The 20,945-nt window shown below is 44.4% G+C and overlaps 1 pseudogene; it reads right to left on the bottom strand.

Moving 5' to 3' along the window:
• LOC115311461 overlaps positions 1-19,610 on the bottom strand; it is a 44,047-nt pseudogene extending 24,437 nt beyond the window's left edge.
• Positions 19,611-20,945: the final 1,335 nt, after the last annotated feature.

Raw genomic sequence — 20,945 nt, forward strand, 5'->3', positions numbered from 1 at the left:
ATGGTCAGGAACATTTCCTGCTCTTGCTGCTTGCATAATCCAAATATGTTCTTTAATACACTGCGCATGGCGACCACTGCTTTTCATTTCGTTTTAGAAAACGCTCCTTTTCGTACTAGCGAGCCTATACGCCTCGCAAGTGGGCTGATTTTCGTCTTCCGCGCATGAGAAAGGAAGTAGCGGTGACGTCAGAACGCCGAGCCCTGATTGGCTGATCGCGACCCCCTATCTGAGCGTCGTCTGCTCCTTTGCAACGTCGTCTGCTCACAACGTCGTCTGCGTCTGCCTTACCTTTCCTGCGACTTTCGGAAGAGCAGGTCTTTACGAGCGAGCTTGACTCCGCCTTTCAGAGAGGGCAGACGAAATAACTCGAGCGGCACGTTGTTTTTGTCTAACAATTAGCAGACGCGCATCAAGGAGGGAAGTCAAAAGACTCACTGGCGAGGTGTCCCGAGGCGCCAAGGTTTGTTTGCTAAGAACTGAGAGTGAGCGTGTTAGTGTCTGCAAGTTCCCTCCCAAGTACTTTTTCCCTCCTTTCGTGTGCGGCGAGACCCCTCATTCTTTAACGGCGTCAGCGGGTTGGCGCAGTTAACGTCGTCTGCTTTACGTCGGCTAGTCAAAGCGATGGCTGCTTTACCTTTCCTGCGTCTGTCGGAGATTCACCGCTTTTTCACCGGCGAGAGTCACCGTTGCCTCGGGAAACAAAGAGATACCAAGAGGAATAAATCGACCTCTTAATCTAAAATTTAGGTCAGCGATCAAAGTATAATACGGAAAGAGTTCACAAGGGTTGCGCGGGCATATTCCATTCAGCACGCCAGCCGGTCATGGGCAGACGGTCGCCGATTCGCGGAGCGCCTGCTAGGCCAAACTGACGAATTCGCTTGGTCGTGTTCGGTGGAATCGTGGCCGTTGGAGCTTTTCCCGGGTGTTTGTGGATCCAGCGTTCTTGTTCGTCGTGGTCTGTTTCAAGTTCTTTTTACTTTTTGCTTGCTGCTTGAAGTCGGAACGCGTGAGAAGCGCACGTAGAAAAATAAACGTCCGTGGGTCGTCGCGATTGCGACGCTGTCGGCCATGCTGATTTGATCGTCAGAAGTACGTAAGACAGCTTCGGAGCTGTCGTAGGATTTTGTCGTAACCTGCACAAAACTTACGAAAATTTCGTTTCGTGAATAGGAATTTGTTCTTAAGTTTTGTCTTACACACCTTTTCGGCGTAAGATCGTTTCGTGAATCTGGCCTCTGCACTTCCGAAAGTCGCAGGAAAGGTGAGACAGACGCAGACGACGTTGCAAAGGAGCAGACGACGTTGCAAAGGAGCAGACGACGCTCAGATTGGGGGGCGCGATCAGCCAATCAGGGCTCGGCGTTCTGACGTCACCGGTACCCCCCTGCCCAAGAAGCAGACGAACTTGCCCTCCACATTCTGATTCAAACGTGAGGAATGATGTTGATCAAGATGGCTAAATAGCCCGAATAAATGTTACCAGTGCGACCAATGGTAAAATATCGCGTTCAGGACCTTACACAAGACAGAAACAATAGCCATGATGTAATTCTAAGTGTGGGTTGTTTGAATTGTATGGCCCTTCGTCACGCTAAAAAAAAAAAAAAAAAAAAAAACCGAATTATGGGGGTTGCGTTAATCAGACATTACATTTCTACGGCTGAGAGCAATATTAAAATTACCAATGAAAATTGTAAAAATTAAGTTTTCGAGAATTAATAATGGTACTTTTTTTGTAATAATACTTATATAAGGTTGAGGACACTTACCGCGGCCATGAAGATGGCCAAATACTCCATTAGTTTGCTTCTGAGTTTGAAGTGTTTGTCGTGAGCTCTATCGATCACTACATGAACTTCCGGAGAAACTATGAGAGGGAAACCTAATTGAATGATACAAAAGTGAAAACAGGATTATGACTGTGAATCTAGTTAAGTTCGTTGTTTATATTCTTGAAGTTAGGTGTAGAAGAGTGAGCTATATATTATTACAGAGCTCATGAGATGCCTAGAGAAGAAGAGGTAGAGGATCGCCAGCGCGCTCGCAGCAAGGGATTCAATCCTCTGTCTACCGCCATTACCCAGCTATAAATAAATCATCATCGTTTTCACCGTAACATTCTTTGGTGGAGGTGCGGACCCATCCCCGACCTGGACCTTCGCAGCAGGAGTCTTCCGCCCGCATCCAACATGACTCCACCCCCAGCGACGCCACCCGAAGGCGCTCCACCAACGCCCCCGCCACCCTTAGTCCTCACAAAGCCACGGGACCCCGGACCTTTTACCAGCACAGGTGACCAGGAAATAGAAGACTGGATCGACCTCTATGAAAGAGTAAGCTTGCATAACCGATGGGACAATACCATCATGGTCGCGAACATTATTTTTTACTTGCGAGACACCGCCCGGACATGGTTCGAAACGCATGAGGAAGAGATCACCTCTTGGGAACTCTGTAAGTCCAAACTTCAAGACCTTTTTGGACGTCCCACCGGGCGTAAGCTGTCTGCGAAGCGTAAGCTGGGCTCCCGCGTACAAACATCTACAGAGTCATATGTCACTTATATACAAGACGTCATCTCTCTCTGCCGCAAGGCTAACCCTGAGATGTCAGATACTGACCGCATCGAGCACATCCTAAAAGGCATAGCAGACGATGCCTTCCAGTTGCTTGTAATCAAAGACTGCTCGACGGTCGACGAGGTCATCAAGGAGTGCCGCCGGTTTGAAGCTGCTAAAACACGAAGGATAGCACACAAATTCAACCGCTTGCCCAACACACCAGCAACATCATCTTGCGAAGACACAGATGCCAGTTCGGTACAGATTACAAAAATCGTCCGCCGAGAGCTGGAAGCAATGATGCCTAGTGAGGGTTCCTCTCGCCCTTCCGAGTCGCCGAACGTGACAGTATCGATAGCTGCTGTTCAAAGTGTCGTCAGGAAGGAAATGGAGAAGCTCTGCGCTGCTTCATGCCCCCGCTTCCAACCCACCGCTGACCATCATATTTCTGATCGTTGCCCCTGTGAACCTCCAACTGCAGCGACAGTCTTCAGACCGCCCCAACGTCGGGACCCAGCCGCATGGAGAACACCCGACAATCGGCCAATTTGTTTCCACTGCAACGTGGTTGGTCATGTCGCCCGCTATTGCCGCAACTCATGGAGCAACCAGCAGCCCAGGTTTCCATTTTCCAGCTCCAGTCGCCCTTACAGGGGAAGCTTCTCTCCATCTCCCGGGCTCCCCGCGAATGAACAAGTATATTATCGCTCGTCACGCAACAATCGTTCGCCATCGCCGCGCCGTCGCCAGTCGCTGTCTCCAGTCATCCGCCGCCAACTGTCGCCGTCCCATGACCTTCGACCTTCGGAAAACTAACCAATGCAGCTTCAAGAGGTGAGGCTGCATTAGAGTCCCCAGCCCAAAATCCTCCACGAAGCATCGCCGCTATAGCCAAGAATCGACTGCTGATCGACATTGACGGTATTAGCACATTTGCCCTTGTTGATACCGGAGCCGCTATTTCCATCATGCGCGAAGACCTCAGACGACGCTTACGAAAAGTTCTGACGCCACCTGACACAAAAATTCTGCGCGGTGCTGACGGCGGCGCAATCTCTCCTCATGGTATGTGCGGTGCTCGCATAACCCTTCATCACAAGACCGCATTTGTTCTTTTTACAGTCCTTAGAAGCTGTCCTCACGAAATCATCCTTGGTTGGGACTTTCTGGCCACTCACTCTGCTCTCATTGACTGCGCTAAAGGCGAAATTGAACTCGATGCTACAGAGGCCTGCGATGTTTCAGACCCCATTGAAGCAAAGGTGTGCTGTCTGGAAACATCGCGCATACCGCCATTGTCGGCTGTAGCGATCAATGTCACAACCACTCAATCGATCCAGGACGGTGACTACATAATCTCACCTATTGTGAACATATTGCTTGAAAAAGAACTCGCTGTACCACACTGCATTGCAGCCATCCAGAATGGTGCCACCGATATATGGGTGCTTAATATCACTCGCAGTCCACAAATTCTCCCCAAAGGTATGACAATTGCGCGCAGCTTCCCGACTCTTGACTCTACCGTCGCCGTCGTTGCTGAAGACGTTCTGCCACCCAAACCTCCTCAACCACTCTCGGAGACTGACCTTGCCTATATTTCCACCATGATTGACCCAACTTTGAACAGAGACGAAGCACAGCAACTCCGCAGTGTACTTTACAAGTACCATACTATATTTGACCTTACAAGCCGCCCTCTCGGTCAGACTACTGAAGTTACACATCGAATCAACACCGGCTCCGAACCTCCCATCCACCATCGTCCCTACAGGGTGTCACCAAGCGAACGGCGCGCTATTCAACAGGAAGTTGACAAGATGCTGTCGCGAAACATTGTCCAACCCTCGTCCAGCCCCTGGTCCTCTCCTGTTGTTTTAGTAAAAAAGAGGGACGGCTCATGGCGTTTTTGCGTCGATTATCGTAGGTTAAATAAGATCACGAAAAAAGATGTATATCCTCTGCCACGCATCGACGACACTCTCGATTGCCTACAGGGAGCGGAATATTTCTCATGCATTGATCTTCGCGCCGGCTACTGGCAGATTAACGTTGATGAAGCCGACCGTGAGAAAACGGCATTCATTACGCCCGACGGACTTTTTGAATTCAAGGTCATGCCCTTTGGCCTGTGTAACGCACCCGCAACGTTCGAAAGAATGATGGACCGCCTACTCAAGGGACTAAAATGGGTCACTTGCTTGTGCTATCTTGACGACGTCATCATCTTCTCTGACACCTTCCCAAAACATCTTGACCGTTTGACCCAAGTGCTTGCAGTCTTTCAACAAGCTGGGCTACAACTAAATTCAGCTAAATGCCGGTTCGGTAGTCAACAAATTAAAGTTCTCGGACATCTCGTGGACAAACATGGTGTTCTACCCGACCCTGAAAAAATTAAGGCTGTCAAAGATTTCCCCACGCCTCTTTCTTCAAAAGACGTAAGGAGCTTTTTAGGGCTTTGCTCCTACTTCCGCCGCTTTATCAGAGACTTCGCACACATAGCACTCCCACTGACATCTCTCCTGAAAAAAAATCAAGTTTTCGAATGGAAGGATCCTCATCAGATTTCTTTTGCCCATCTGAAAGACGCTTTGACCTCCAGCCCCATTCTCGGCCATTTCGATGATACGGCGCCCACTGAAATTCGCACTGACGCCAGTGGTAACGGTATTGGGGCAGTTCTCGCACAACATCAGTTCGGAAAGGAAACGGTAATTGCTTACGCTAGTCGACTACTTTCACCGGCTGAGCGGAATTACACCATTTCCGAGAAAGAATGCTTTGCAGTGGTGTGGTCGGTCTCCAAATTTCGACCATACCTTTTTGGACGTCCCTTCCGTGTCATCACTGATCACCATGCCCTTTGTTGGCTTTCGTCATTAAAAGATCCCATTGGTCGCCTTGGACGCTGGTCTCTCCGCCTTCAAGAATATGATTTCACCATCGTATATAAATCAGGAAAGATGCACCAGGACGCTGACTGTTTGTCTCGTTACCCGGTAAGTCCAGCTAACTACAACACCGATTCAACTGAACTCCCAGTTCTGCCGATATCAGAGCCCCTCAACCTCGCTCACGAACAGCGTCGTGATCCAGCTTTGAAGCTTCTTATAAGACGCCTCTCAGCTGATGCAAACCAGCCGTCCTCGGGACTCTTTCGTATCCGCGACAACATTCTATACCGCCAGAATTTCAGACCCGAAGGATTACCATGGCTTGTCGTGATTCCTAAACACCTACAGGCCACAGTTCTTCACGAACTACATGACGCGCCTTCATCAGGTCACCTGGGTATACTTCGCACTTACGGAAAGGTTAAGGAACGCTTTTACTGGCCGGACATGTACCGAACTGTAAAGAAGTATGTCTCTTCATGTGACCTTTGTCAACGTCGGAAGAAACAAACCATCAGGCCATCAGGGCTCCTTCAACCACTCCGCCCTCCGATCAGCCCGTTTGATCGTCTAGGGATTGACTTCCTCGGACCATTCCCTTCGCCACGCTCTGAAAACCGCTGGATTGCAGTAGCAATTGACCACACCACTCGTTATGCAGTCACACGCGCTATCCCAACCAGCACTGCTGTCGACTTGGCCCAGTTTCTTTTGGAGGACGTCATATTAAAATATGGCGCACCGCGAGAGCTTTTTAGTGACCGTGGACGCTCCTTTCTGTCACGCGTTGTGTCTGAAGTACTGCAGGCCTGCTCGGTCCACCATCAAGTGACGACCGCTTACCACCCACAAACCAATGGGCTCACTGAGCGGCTGAACCGAACGTTATCCGACATGCTGTCAATGTACGTGTCGTCAAATCACAGAAACTGGGATGATGCACTGCCACACGTCACTTTTGCATATAATTCATCCCGCCACGATACTACTGGTTTTACACCTTTTTTTCTCCTCTTCGGCCGTGAACCACCATTAATGCTTGACTCCCTCCTTCCACCCCAACCAGACGCTTCCCTCACCAAATTTACATCCGATGCCATAAGTCGGGCTGAAGAAGCTCGTCAATTAGCTCGCATACGCACGCTTGACTCACAAGAACGCCAGTGTGCTCGCTACGATAGCTCTCATCGACAGATCCAATACTCTCCTGGTGACCTTGTATTGCTGTGGACACCGCAACGTCATGTCGGACTTGCTGACAAACTTCTCCAGCGCTATACAGGACCATACCGGATACATCACCAGTTGAGCGACGTTACATATGTCATTGAACCCCTCGAGCAACAAAATGACAGACGTCGGCGGGAAAGGGACACAGTGCACGTGCTTCGGCTCAAGCCATATATCCTCCCAACGACCACGTAGCTGAACGACGAGACGTCGTGGCTTCTTGGAGGGGGGGTAATATTACAGAGCTCATGAGATGCCTAGAGAAGAAGAGGTAGAGGATCGCCAGCGCGCTCGCAGCAAGGGATTCAATCCTCTGTCTACCGCCATTACCCAGCTATAAATAAATCATCATCGTTTTCACCGTAACAATATAGAATTATCTTGCAAGGTACCACACCGCGCAAAAGATATTTGCACTTTTTTAATATTACTCGGAGTTTTAGGGGTTTTGACGCTTAATTGTTTAGCGTGGCTTTTCTTCTGCGTTGATTATTTTTCACATTAATGGTTTTATGCCTGCCCGGCGTTTGATTTGTTCGCTCCATATAATGTGCTACCACCTACATGCTTTCCGCCAGAGTAGTGTTTTTATGCACTTTCAATGTGCCCCAATTCCACTTCATGTGGAACGAGCACAAAGAAAGCTTTATAAGAAAATACCTGTATTTCAAAGGCATTTTCTTATAGTGCTGCTACAAAATCCGTCAGGAAAGTAAAAACTGCCGTATGAAGAGGTATTGTTTGTGCCTAATGAGCCATTATGCGACAGAGCAAGGACAGTTTGCTTGCTTTCGTCCTAGTGAAAACTGCCACTACTGTGGTGATTTAAATCTTATAACATCAGAGTGGGCCCGAAGTAGTCGTATATGCAAAGGATAGCTAAAGATCGCAAAACAGATACCTTACAAAGAGCAGAAATTATAAGGCCCCTCTAGAAAATCATTAGGTTTTTTCTGGTACAGATGTCTGCCTTGCAGCGCCAAACACCCCAGCTGCTTGTTCGTTCATTTCTTAGAGTGCAGCTCTTAGGCGCCCGTTTCCTGCTTGAGCGGCAACGCCGTAAGCGTAACCGCGCGTTGCATTGTGGGACGTCTTCCATAATGACTTCACACGTGAGATCACGTGTGACGTAACGAGGGCAAAATTTTCCAGCTAAATTTAGCGGGAAAATTTGACCTTCGTGAGTCACACGTAACGTCACGTCTGACGTCAAGTGACGTCACACGTGACCCTCTTCTGCGTACCCTCCCCTCCTCTTCAAGAGCCGCGCTCTAATTCGGCATTTCAAATGATTGTAAACGTCTCATTTTTGTTCCCAAGTAGCAAGATATTGCCATTTGGTATACCATTGTTTATACCTGACTAGTGGTCTTACCCGAGTCAGATCTATCTGATAGAGGCGTGATGGTGCGTCTCCGAGAAGTAGCAGCATTTCGTGTTTCAATCGAAATTGTGTCGTCTCCTACAAAAAGAAAATATAAAAAATAATGATATTAAAAAAAAATTAAATAAGAAAACAAGGTTGAAAGGCGACAGCAACGGGGTTGCAATTTTGAAAATTTGTGCATAAGAAAACACGATTTCAGCTTCTAGAATGCGCTGAGTTTTATAGAATGTAATACAAATCATAGCACTTTTTAGTCTGTGATCCATCTCATTACGACTAGATTAATAATTATTTTGTGAAACCTGTACTAGTCTATCACTTCAGGACTCCGTCGCGAAAGAGCGTGTGCCATATTGCCACGCGCGTCACCGAGCGAAGGCGTTCATGGTTACCGTGCTTGGCTGTCGCGCGGAGGATCGAGGTTCGATTCCGGTGTGCGGAATGTTATTTTATTTATTCTTTCAGCTTGGCGTTCTCTTAATTTCTAGAACCTTCTCGTCTGATCGAGTTGCGAATGTTCTACGCGCCGAACGTTTTAGGCCGAATGTTCCAGAAACCCACGCGTGTACGAAAGGTGCTCCGCGTGGCAAGCCGGAATCAGTCTGGCCCCAGCGTTCGATCCTGGTGTTTCTCCGACATCGACGCCTGCGACGCTAGCCTTTCTCTATTTTGTTTTGGGCACAAGTTCGCCCCATGAAACGTTTATTTTCTTCAGTTATTCGCCGCTTCATCATTTGTCATTCGTGACACTATATTCTTAAGGCCGTAACTGGCGTGCGAGATGAGTACTAGATTAACTGACAGGAAATTTCAAATGCTTCGACACTAGTGTAAGGCTAGTTTTTTTTTGCAAATAGAAAACACACTGGGGTATTTACCGTATATATATTGTGAATGTGTTTTAACAAAGCCATATATTAGTGTGATTTACTTGAAGTAAATAATCTTGTTTCTAAAAAAAAAAAAAAGAAAACCTAGCGCGGAATAATATTCGCTGTTCCAATTTTCTTCCGATTTCCGCTTTTTTTAGCTACTTTTCATTATTTAGATCTATGGCTTAAAAAATGTTTTTAACTTTTTAAAGCAAGCAAGCTTACTTATTTACATTCATAATTCCTTTTTGCACTGACGGCGCCCTCTTAAACAAAATGCAAGAAATACTGGGAAGGAGGTTACAATTTCTATAGATTCTATTATCAATCAGCCAAGCAATCAGTCAGTGAATCAATCAATCAGTCAGTCCGCTATTTAGAAATTTCTACGTACATTACGGATTTGGCCAAAAGCATGGAATGTTTCCAGATGCAGCACATGGTTCATAGCGGTCATAATGCACAGTCGCGGAGCATAGGAAAAACGCCAGGCGAGCGCGTGGCTTCCAAGGCCTGCTGCGGTGTCTTTCAGTAGAAAGCTCTACTATTATGGAGGCTTCATTGGCTGTTAAACTCTTGCCGTTACACGCCGTTTCACAAGTTTTTTTGCTGAGTTAATGCGGGTTTTGCCGAATGTAGAGATGCCTCGCGGAAAAAGGCAAAATCAAGCGTATCTCAATCTCCTGGGCTGGCAGGCATACAGAGCGATCCGTTTTCGGTTGTTTGATAAGAGGTTTCTTGGATAGATGACGATAAGCAGTTTTTGTTTTATTTCGCCGAGCACCGCTACTATCGGTTTTGTACACAATCGTTTTCCGACCAAATGGGGAGTTATAAAATAAATCGATTAGACGCTGAAATTCCGCTCATTCCAACAGTAGCCTTCGGTCTACGCCTTCGGTCCAACAGGTATTCGGAGCTACGCGCTCACCTAGGTCTTATCAGTCTTGTCCGCGAATGTGCTGCGTAATTTCCGGAGTCTTCATCAGGAACACAATGGGACTCTCATGCCGCATCCTTTTCATGTGGAGAATTGTCGACCCTCCAGTGTTCCGGCGCCAAATTGGATTTTCTATCTAGTTCACCTTGGTAGAGCGGCTATGACGATCATTCAGAGCTTGAGGCAAAATGATGACTTCACGTCATTTTTCATGACGCCATCTATTATTGGTCGGTACTTTTTCAAGATAACTCCGTATTTTTCAGTCATTTATTTTGATAGGAAATATTCGAGAAAAAAAATATTAAGAGAAAAAAAAAAAAAGCTAGGACATGGTTGATCACTAACAACTGCGGTCTCTGGGTCCTTATAGTTAGATGTCAGCGGCATCGTGCCTTTACATTTGTCTCAGAAAGCATATTTGATTAACGTCATTGTTCCTTGCTAGAGACATGCAATCCGCAACGTCTCTAAATGTCTGAAAGATGCGTCCACCGCAATTTCGTCATCGAAAAAAAAAAAAAAGGAATTCCAAGCAGTTCTATTTCTTCCCCTCCAACCCCCCCCCCCCCTCCCCATTTCCCGGTTTAGGAGAGAGGGCACAGATCACTGACCGTCTGTCTCGCACAATAGAACCCTTTTTCCGTTTTTTTTCACGATAAAATTGTTTACTGTTAAACATTGTTGAAGCGTTTGGGACCACAAAAAAAAAGTATTGACGTTGGTGTTGTCAGTGGGCCTCTAAGTATTAATATGTAAGTTCCTAAAACCATAACTCTGATACCCAAGGTTTACAGCTTCAAAAGTGGCGTAAATATCACTAGGTAATATTGATATAAATAGTTTGTATTAAGTTTGTAATAAATTAACAAAAACATACAACGCGGAAAGTCACCACTCTGAGCAACTTGTTACAAATGTTATTTATAACAATTTGAGTTTTGGAAACCTGAAATCCAGTTTTGCAGACCATTGTTTAGAAACTGGATTTCAAGTTTCCAGCTAGAAATCCAGTTAGATTTTCTTGTTCCATAATCCAGTTTAAATTGTTTTTTTAGGTAGGGTGATCTAGCATTACCATAAGCGGTTTTTATTTTTATATACATATTTATTTTTGTTAAACACGAAAAATACACTCGTGCGAAGAACGTAGAAAAGTATTGCACTTCATAATCAATAAATTAAGGTAATATTGGATGTAAATCTATTTATGACATTTTCCACATCCAAAAATAACGTAAACCCCGAATTTCGAAATGAGTGCCTCTCATCCTCAACAGTAAACTGAAAGTGCTGGAAATCCTTACCTCCCGGATGTCGCAATGGAACTTCAAATATTTCGTGAGCAACGTGTCCTTCTGCATTTCGTTCCATCGCAGACGACGGCCTTATGCGCAAGGTATCACCCAAGATCCCTTCCTATGCAATGAGTAAACGTCACCCACTCAATATAATATCTTTCAAAGCGTATAAATTGTGTAGCTCTAAAGACGAGCAAAATAAAAATAAAAGATAAAAACGGCATAATTTAAAGATAAAAATAGTTTAATTAAAGTTTTATCTCCCATGCGGGAGGCATGATCAGTGGATAACACAGCGAATAACGTTGATTTTTCCCTTACTGACCATGCCAGGCACATGGGGAGACGAAACATATAATTAAGGCTCTTCCACTCGTTGCGTCAAGCTTTTTATTTTTTTACTTTCTTTATGATGATTGCCTTTATTGAAATTCTGGAGAATTTTCGTTTATATTGTAGTGACAGCGTTTTGCATTTCCGTCGAATAATGTTATAACTCGAAACTCAAACCGCAAAAGAAGTTATGCGTCACACCCTTAAAGCGTAACAACAAAACAGTGTTTGTTTTATATTTATATGATTATTCAGGTTCTACCTGTGTACCAGTGTTTCTACTCGTCCCCTCTCCACATACACAACACCAAGAAGCTCTTACGAGATTCCGGTCAACAGAAAGTTTCTAGGGCGTTGTCCCGCAAAAGTAGGATGTGGAGAAAATTCGCATCCACAGGAGCAGTAGAGTTATTCTTCAATCAAATTACTGTTTTTAAGAATAACTCAAATAATGGCACGTCTATACAGGATGTGTTTTGAGGGTTTGCAGATTTGTTACAAAAGTGCCATGAAACCTACACTGGCTACACAATCGAGTCTGTACATTTGAAATATTATACGACCGGTGGGATAAAATATAGCAGGCTTATCATCAAGGGAACTCGATTAATATAGTAAAATTTAGTGATTGACTTTCTAATTAGTAAATATAAACATTTGGTGTCAATGAAAATCTGAATGAGTGTAATTGAAAACCGCTGAATCAGTAGATTAGAGAAACATTTTAAGTTCGTAGGAACTGTACGCTAAGGCTATTATTACTCGTGGAACGGGCGAAAGGCTGGCGTTGCAAAAAGACGGATGATAAAGAGACGGAAAGCTCGATTATAATGCAAATAAATGCAAAGGTGCAAGCGAGCTGGACAAGAGTGACGGAAATAATCCCTGAAGAAGGGAGACAAAGGACAAACACAAATCCAAACACAGCTAGGTGACTGGTGCGCGACCGAAAAAATCCGCCTGGTCCGGGTATCGAACCCGGGACCTTTCCATTACAAGTGGAGCGCTCTACTAACTGAGCTAACCAGGGGTTAGACGTCAGTAGAGCAAACGGGTTTTATCAGCTGCCACCGGTCTAACACCAACAAGGGTGAAGCTTGCAACTTAATGTTATAATAATAATGCAATTAAATGCAAAGGGGCAAGCGAGCTGGACAACAATGATGAAAATAATCCCTGGAGAAGGGGAACAAGAGGGACAAGGGACAAACATAAATCTCCAAACACAGCTAGGTGACTGGTGAGCGACCGACAGAATCCGCCTGGTCCTCGTGTCGAACCAGGGACCTCTCTATTTCCAGTGGAGTGCTCTATTAACTCTGCTAACCAGGAGTTAGCTCCAGGAATTATTTTCGTCGTCGGAAAAGCCGCTCTGGTCAGTTTTCGCACAACTAGCTTTTGCGCCTGTTGTACAGAGTAAGTTTAGCGCACCACCGAGATTTCCAAACACCCTAAATCTTTCTAGACTTTACTTATTTAGTGTTTTTTCATGACGCTTACAAAGTTTCAATTAAAACTATATGTTTTATTTCCACCAATGAAAAGTTTATTAATAAATTCAAGTTAATTATCTGAATTATCGCAAAGGTTAACCCCCTATATTAAGTTCCACACCGTATAAGTCACCTGCGGAAACCGCATTAATGAAGCTTTAACGGCTTAAAAAAATATTAAGCGAAGACTGAAAAATGCGAGTAGATCCTTGCCAGGGTAGGTCGGAAAATACTTCAAAAAGTAGTTGAAAATATAAGAACTAAAATACATGCAAAAAAAAACAGCTAAAATTTTAAAACGTTATGGCGACATGTATAAGCTATACATTTGAACAAGAGAAAAGTATTTGTAAATGCAAAATACAAGATTACATATTTCTGTGGTATAAATGCAAGTGTCAGTGACACATTTTTCTTAAGAAACTATTTGAGATGTTCTCATACTCCGTAAAACTGACTGGGTGCAACTACTAGTGTATATGAAGAACAAAAAATAATTAAGCGTGGGCTGAATAGCTCGGAGAAATTATACGAGATTTAAACCGCAAACGAGTATTTACTGTAAGAAGAAGCCTGAATATCGACGTTCACGTTTTTTCTTTCGCTCGAAATAAATTTCCTGGGGAATTAAGATTTTACGGTATGCGTAGTTGTTGTAAGAAAAGCAAGCAAGTCTTTGTTGGGTTGACAAAACACCACTACGCATACTTTTTGGTTGGGGGGGGGGGGGGGGGGGGGGGGCATTTTATATGATGTTTGAGAGAGAAAAAAAACATAGCGACCTCAACATCAGTGTTGTGCTTCTCTAATTGTGGAGTGATCTTACGACGTCGGAGTGGAATGAACCCACAATTTTCTATCTGTGAGTTGGACCTGCGCACTACAACTTTTCTTTGGAATCTACCACACTGGACCACCTTAGGACAACGTTTTTTTTTTTATCTCTGCAGAATAGAGAAGGGATCATGTATAGACAGTGACAAAACAACCCAACCGTACCTTGACCTTCATTGCAACAAGCCCCCCCCCCCCCCTTTCACATCAGCACCACTCTTCTTAAAAGAGGACGAAAACTTTCAGCTTAAACCTCTCTTTGGAGGGTTACGTTTCTTAAAAAAATGCGCGAGATACATCGAATCCTGTTTGTATCGCAATACGACACAGACGCCTGAAAATGTATTTTGAGACAGAAATATAAAATACAGCTGAACACTTGTGTCGGAACTCAGACACATCTACACAAAATGTGTTCTGAAATACTATGTCAATACTGACCAACCTTCATCTAGCAGTATAGTTTAGAAAGAAATGCACTCTTCTGTCACAAAAATATTCACAACTAAAAAAAACACGAATAATTCAGAAATATATCTAGAAAACAGATTTCTATTTTTTTTACTCAACTTAACGATCAGGAGAATCGAGGCCAACTCACAACACGAAGACCATCATCACCATCAGTTATCATGATTGCAGCGTCTTTCTCGGTGTCGTGGTACAGGTTGTGTTCTACATCAGATGCATTAATCTGTTGACATAAAGATAAATGATTATGTTTATTTTAAACGCAATGATATGAAGAAAGCATTAATCCTATTATCAATATTCATTACCATCAGATAGAAGTAGAATAAGAAACTTCAGGAGCCACATATGGAAGCTAACGTTACTTAAAGATTCTGGTTTTCTACTCTATGGGCAGAGTTAATTTTTTGTGCATGCTCACTTCTCTTCAAATGTATTCAGAATAGGCGAGACGTCACACTCAGTTTTTCTGCTATTTTTAATACTTCAACAGCTTTTACATTTGACACCGCTGTCCACCTCCTTTGGCATTTCGGCTTGCAGTATGTGAAAGCAATCAATTAATCCATCATTCAATGAATCAGACAAACTATCAAGAAAGCAAGCAGGCAAGAAGGCAAGCAAGCAAGCAAGCAAACAGGAAAACGAACAAGGAAGCAAGCAAGCAAACAAACACACAAATATATAACTTAACGAGTTATAATATAATATATAACTCGTACATTTCCTAGAGTCGAATAATTTTTTCACCGAAGCACAGCACGGATTTCGTAAATCATTATCTTGTGATACTCAGCTCCTATCCTTCACTCATGACATTCATTCTATTCTTGACCGAGGCTCCCAGGTGGACTGCATTTTCTTAGATTTCGCCAAGGCATTCGATAAGGTGTGTCACGAGCTATTACTGTTAAAACTTTCAAAACTTAACATTGACCCTAACGTTCTCGGATGGATTCGGTCTTTTCTAAATAACCGTTCACAATTTGTAACAATTAACAACGAAAATTCTCCTCCCGTGTCTGTGAATTCTGGAGTTCCTCAAGGGTCGGTTTTAGGCCCACTACTATTTTTAATCTATATTAACGATCTTCCCATTAATGTGTCTTCATCCGTTTGTCTCTTTGCCGATGACTGTGTAATTTACCGTGAAATCTGTCACGATTCTGACCTGTCTACACTTCAGTCTGATATTAACTCTGTCTCTTGTTGGTGTGAATTATGGCTAATGAAACTAAACACTAGTAAATGTAAACAAATGAGAGTGTCCCGCAAGCCTAACAACAGTCCCTGTTACCACCTAGATGGCAACCTTTTGGAGCAAGTGGCAACGTACAAGTACCTTGGTGTTCACTTAACAAATAACCTTTCATGGAAACCCCACATTCAATATGTTACTACCCGTGCTAACTGCATGTTGGGCTACTTAAAACGCAACTTTTCATTGGCACCTATTTCACTAAAATTGATCCTCTACAAAACATTAATCAGGCCTAAATTAGAATATGCAGCCTCCATCTGGGATCCCGGTCACGATACTCTAATCACTGCATTGAAATCCATTCAGAATAGGTCAGCCCGTTTCATTCTTTCCAACTACCATCGTACTGCTAGTGTCACATCAATGAAAAATAGTTTATGTTTACCACTTCTCTCCTTGCGACGTAAAATTTCACGCCTATGTCTATTTCATAAAATGTATTTTCATAACCCTCTCCTACGCAATCGGATGATTACTCCCCCCTTTTACATTTCGTCCCGTCTTGACCATCAGCATAAAGTTGGAGTTCCAAGTTCGTTTACCACAACATTTCAATCTTCTTTTTTACCCCGCACAGCCGAGGAATGGAACCACCTCCCCGGTTTGATTGCTACTATAACTGATACTAACTTGTTTAGAAATTCCATCACTAGCTATTTTAGCAGTGACCCATGACCTATTATTATTATTATCCTTTGTTTGTTGTACATTTAATATTGTTGACTTGTTACTATATTACTATCTTTGTTTCATGTATGTGCTCTCCCCCTCTGTAATGCCTTCGGGCCCTGAGGGTACTTTCAATAAATAAATAAATAAATAAACTTGATACGTGCTCACTACCTGATGACTCTCGAGGACCAGTTACAATAGACACTGACAGTTTAAAGAACGCAGAGCGTGGAGACTCCCGAAAATCCCATAATCGCTTCGATCCAATCAGGTTGTGTCATTGGGTAGTAAGAACGCCAGAGAACGAATTGCGAAGCAAGAAGTGGGAACATGAGAAGAAAATTCCTGAATTCCTTATTTTGTGAGCGACTATATCTGCGGCAAATCCATAGAGAATTGTGAGGGCAGTCCGCGCAGCTATAATGAGCCGTGAATCGCCCTTCTCACACACTAAGACATTTGGAACCGTTAAAGGGTGTAAAAATGCTATTTCAGACCTATGGCCAATCTCATGGCCATTCCTTTTTAATACTCATGATCACGCGCTTTCAGCACCCTTATTTCGACCTAATACACGCTTCTCAATCGCAAAATATGCTTCCGTTGCATTAAGCACCCGCCATTTCCAAAGGGTATCAAAAGGGTGTAAAGAAGTGCTCTACGCTAAAGTGAGTTCGTGCGTAATTCATTACTTGCTGTGTATGTAAGATTGTGTACGTGTTGTTTCTAAACTTGCCGGTCATAAAACAAAAGAACAAACACACCCTAGGAGAAAAGAGTCAAAGTACAGGCTAGCTGGTGGAAGTCAACCATTTCGTCGTTTACCCTGAGACTGGGGGTTTTTTTGAAGAGAAGAAGTAACAGAAAAAACAGACAGGTCTCAAACTCAGTTTGAGACCTGTCTGTTTTTTCTGTTACTTCTGCTCTTCAAAAAAAAAAACCCAGACTCAGGGTAAACGACGAAATGGTTGACACCCTAGGAGGCTTTTTAATTCCCCAACTTATTCTTTTTCGGCGTTCACCAGCATTCTCAGGCTGTTGTAACACCCTTACGGCATTAGCCCCGCGACGAGTTCGTTTATATCATTAAGGGTGTAAGACATTTTTGTTTGCACATTTTCTGCGTAATTTGAGTTCTTCCAGGCAGGTAGCCTTATGAGCATTGTAATTCGCTAAACGCACTCCTTGCACAACTGCATGCGGTTAACCGAATGCATTCTATGCGTGGAGGTAGCCACAGGGACGCATGTTTTAGTGTTTGGGATATGATGTAGGCTGGGTTTATCGATCGTATTGGCTAATCTGACTTTAAAGTGGGCGCAGATTGAGATATAATCAGCTGCGAGACGACATTGGTAGGTGTTCCAGTGAACTTCGTTGTACGGATCACGTGCCCTCGCTACCTTCACATGAAAGATGTACCACAAACCTGAATAAAAATGCCTGTGCTGTTCACTTGAGTTTTTCTTGTAGCCGGATGGTTATTTCATAAAAGAAAGTTTGTTCAGTGGAAGTAGACATTGTGCATAGTGCGTACCGGTAAACAAAGGTTAAGACTGCTTTTTCCCGACTATATAATGTAAACTCGAAACTCGCGAAAAAAAGGTTACAGCACGCATACTTTTTTTTTTATTATTATCGTGAATAGCAAGTTCGCATGCCTTAAGGTAAAACAAGGGCTGGGATTCTACTCACGTGGTATGTGATTTTAGAGTTCTCCGTATGTGTTATGAACTGAAACTTGTCTGAGAATACGGAGCTCTTTTCCAGGTTAAGCATAAGATTGTCGTGAATACTGATTGAGATTTTGTTCGTCGAACTTCGTTCACTGAGGATCGCTGGAAACACTTTATAGTTTTGAACGGTTCCTGTCAGTAAAAGAAAACGAGAACATTTTTGACGTGCTTCCAAAAGGCCAGTCAAGCACCCCGGACTCGTCCAGTGGTTTTAATCCGCGAGGAAACAATTATACGCCTGTAGGCCTCCGGGACTCAACGTCTGGCCCCACGTCTGGCGGGTAGCTCTTTTTCTTACCTTGACAGCGCGGGGGGTGTTTTGGATGGGGACATGAAGCATCGTTTAAGCCGAATTAACACTGGCGATCCAACCGCGTTCGGAAAGCGGTTGTGGGATTGAGGATCGAATACAATTTACTCGCATTTGATGATGAAAACGAGGAGATGCGCTTGGCGGTTGTGATTCATCCACCATTGTGAATTCCTCTTGAGAGAGTGCTCAATAAACACTGTTGGGCTCTGTCCTTACCCTGCTACACCCATGTCTATCTTACGTTCGAGAGAGAGACAAGGTGGCTATCATTGGCACCGACGGAGGTATTTATCGAACCGACGCGCGGTATTCCAGTAAATGTCGCCAAGATTGCCGCTGAGATCTGAGATGGCGCTAGTAGCTAGCTTGACGTCTCCCTTGAGATCGCCGCCGCTGTTGAAAAACAGCACCCTAGCTCCAGTCGAACCTTCAAGGGCACATTACAATAACTCTATGGGTCTACCCACTAATCCTTCGAACTATAGAGCTCGGCATTCTGTCGCATCAGCGCGCTGCTGTCGTCTCCTCATCTCTACGAGTTTCTCGGTGCATTGTCTCTGCCGTTCTTATCTTGACAGTAATGGACCTTTTCCACATACCGACGGCACCAGGCGGTGGCTGCACGAACTAAAAATCGAGGAAGTGACCTACCTGCGCTACCAATCGATAATGGGAGCTACGCTACCAGCTTCTTCGCTCTCTGAGCAGCGGCGCCTGCCCAGCGTGACTTGAAAGAGGGGCATCAGTGGCGTCCACCCGAACGTTGTGTTTTCCTTTCCGTCGACGTTCTTTTTTTCTGTAACACAATTATATATATGCTGCAGTTACGTGTTCTACTCGCTGATATACAGCCTCCTTCCGAATTCCCTCGATTTTTGGTTCCGGCTTCCGCCACTTGGCATCGGGCGCTCGCGCGTGCGCAGAACGCTTCTCGGAAAAGGTCCATTATACTCCCTGTCGTTCTCAACGTGTCAGCGACTATAGTCACTGATAAGAGGAGAAGTGTAGGGCGTCTCTTTCCAAGTCCCTGCCTCCAGCGCCCGCTCGTTACCTTCAACCGTTGTTTGGCCTCTCGAGCATGCTTGAGGTCCATGACACGCCGAAGTATTATCGAAGGTAGGAAGCTCGCGCTGAAAGCGGGAAAACAGAAACTCTTCTCTACCGATCCCATTTTGTCAAAGATCACAGCAACACACACACAGACACACAAAAGAAATGGAGAATACTCACGGGCGTCCGTAATTACAGCCGAGAAATGACGAGAAACGCGAAATAATAGCGCGCAGAGCAGCCACCATTCCATCTCGTTTGAGAAATTTTCGCGAAATATTATGTAGCGCGTAAAATGGGTGAACAACGCTATCTGTTATTTTGAGGAGCACCGAAATGAAATCTGACGTCGCTCACACGGCGGAAGCTCTTTCGGTGATACTTTTCTCGCCCCTGGCGTTGTCGTCATTGTGGACATTTCAATGAAAGTGCATGTGCTTCCTCATTGTAGCATTTCTAGGGTTTGGACAGTGGACATGCGCGTTAAATGCTGCGCAGAGTATAAGCCGACTCGGCTTAAGGGCACGTTGCTTTTGTGTATTAAAAAGGTTGACAAAAGGAGCTAAAATATTTATGTACCTCGTAGATTTTTTTCATTTTTTTGCGCGTCTTGGATTCGCGATATAAAGACTCAGTCATTCTGATGCCTTAATTCACACAAACATCGTTCAGAGGACAAGGTGTCTGCTACAGACATTACACTATTATCTGCGGATGCGCTTCAGCGGTGTTCGATCCATGTTTATTTCATTGCATGCTTGCAACATGTCCGCAGGCAGTTCTTGCGTGTCCAATGTTACAGGACTGTCATACGAGGAACAAACATGACTCAGGCTGTCTACAGACAGTCTGTATTAGCATTGTGACAGGGCTTCATTTTTACTCCCTTTAAAAATGTACGTGCGCGCGTACGTGTGTGTGCGTTTATTGTTGGAGGCAGTCACGAATGAAGGTGACGAAAAGCCGAACAGTGAACTGAAAATAAAGGTTTAATGGGCGAACTTGTGCCAACCAAAAATAAGTAACGAAAGAGCGACGAGGCAGCAGAAAAGCGGGCGGCGGTTCGGCGGCACTACTGTGCGCTAGCGAGACTGACTCGACAAGGTCGCGGGTAGCTGCTTATCTACGGTGCGTCACTATCTCGAAAGTTCGGCAAAGAAGGCTCGAGCGTCCCGCGCTCGGGGCGAGGATGAACTGGTACTTTCGAGAATAACAAAGCAGAGGGAAAGTTACGTCTGGTTCGAGGATGAACGGGAATCTTCTAGAAGACCGTGACCAAGCGTTGCTTTCTCGGCTCTGCGGGCGGCAATATGCATCACCGTTAAGATTACATGACGTGCATATTTACTAATTTCCTGAGAAACCCTCTTGAAGTATAATAGGAAAAGTTCTGGCGATCGTGGGAGACATTCACCTTAAAGCCTATTATGGCGCTCATTTCGTGAAATTAAATATTAAAATATCGAAGCACTTTTATTCTATATGCTCGAGGGATTTCATCTAGAATCGGGAATGACAAAATGATATAATTATTAATTATTACTTAAACAATGTACTTGTTGGCTTTCCTTTTTTCTGTCTTTCAGTT

This window comes from Ixodes scapularis, unplaced genomic scaffold (genome assembly GCF_016920785.2).
Source record: "Ixodes scapularis isolate PalLabHiFi unplaced genomic scaffold, ASM1692078v2 PGA_scaffold4__175_contigs__length_147842914, whole genome shotgun sequence".
NCBI lineage: Eukaryota > Metazoa > Arthropoda > Arachnida > Ixodida > Ixodidae > Ixodes > Ixodes scapularis.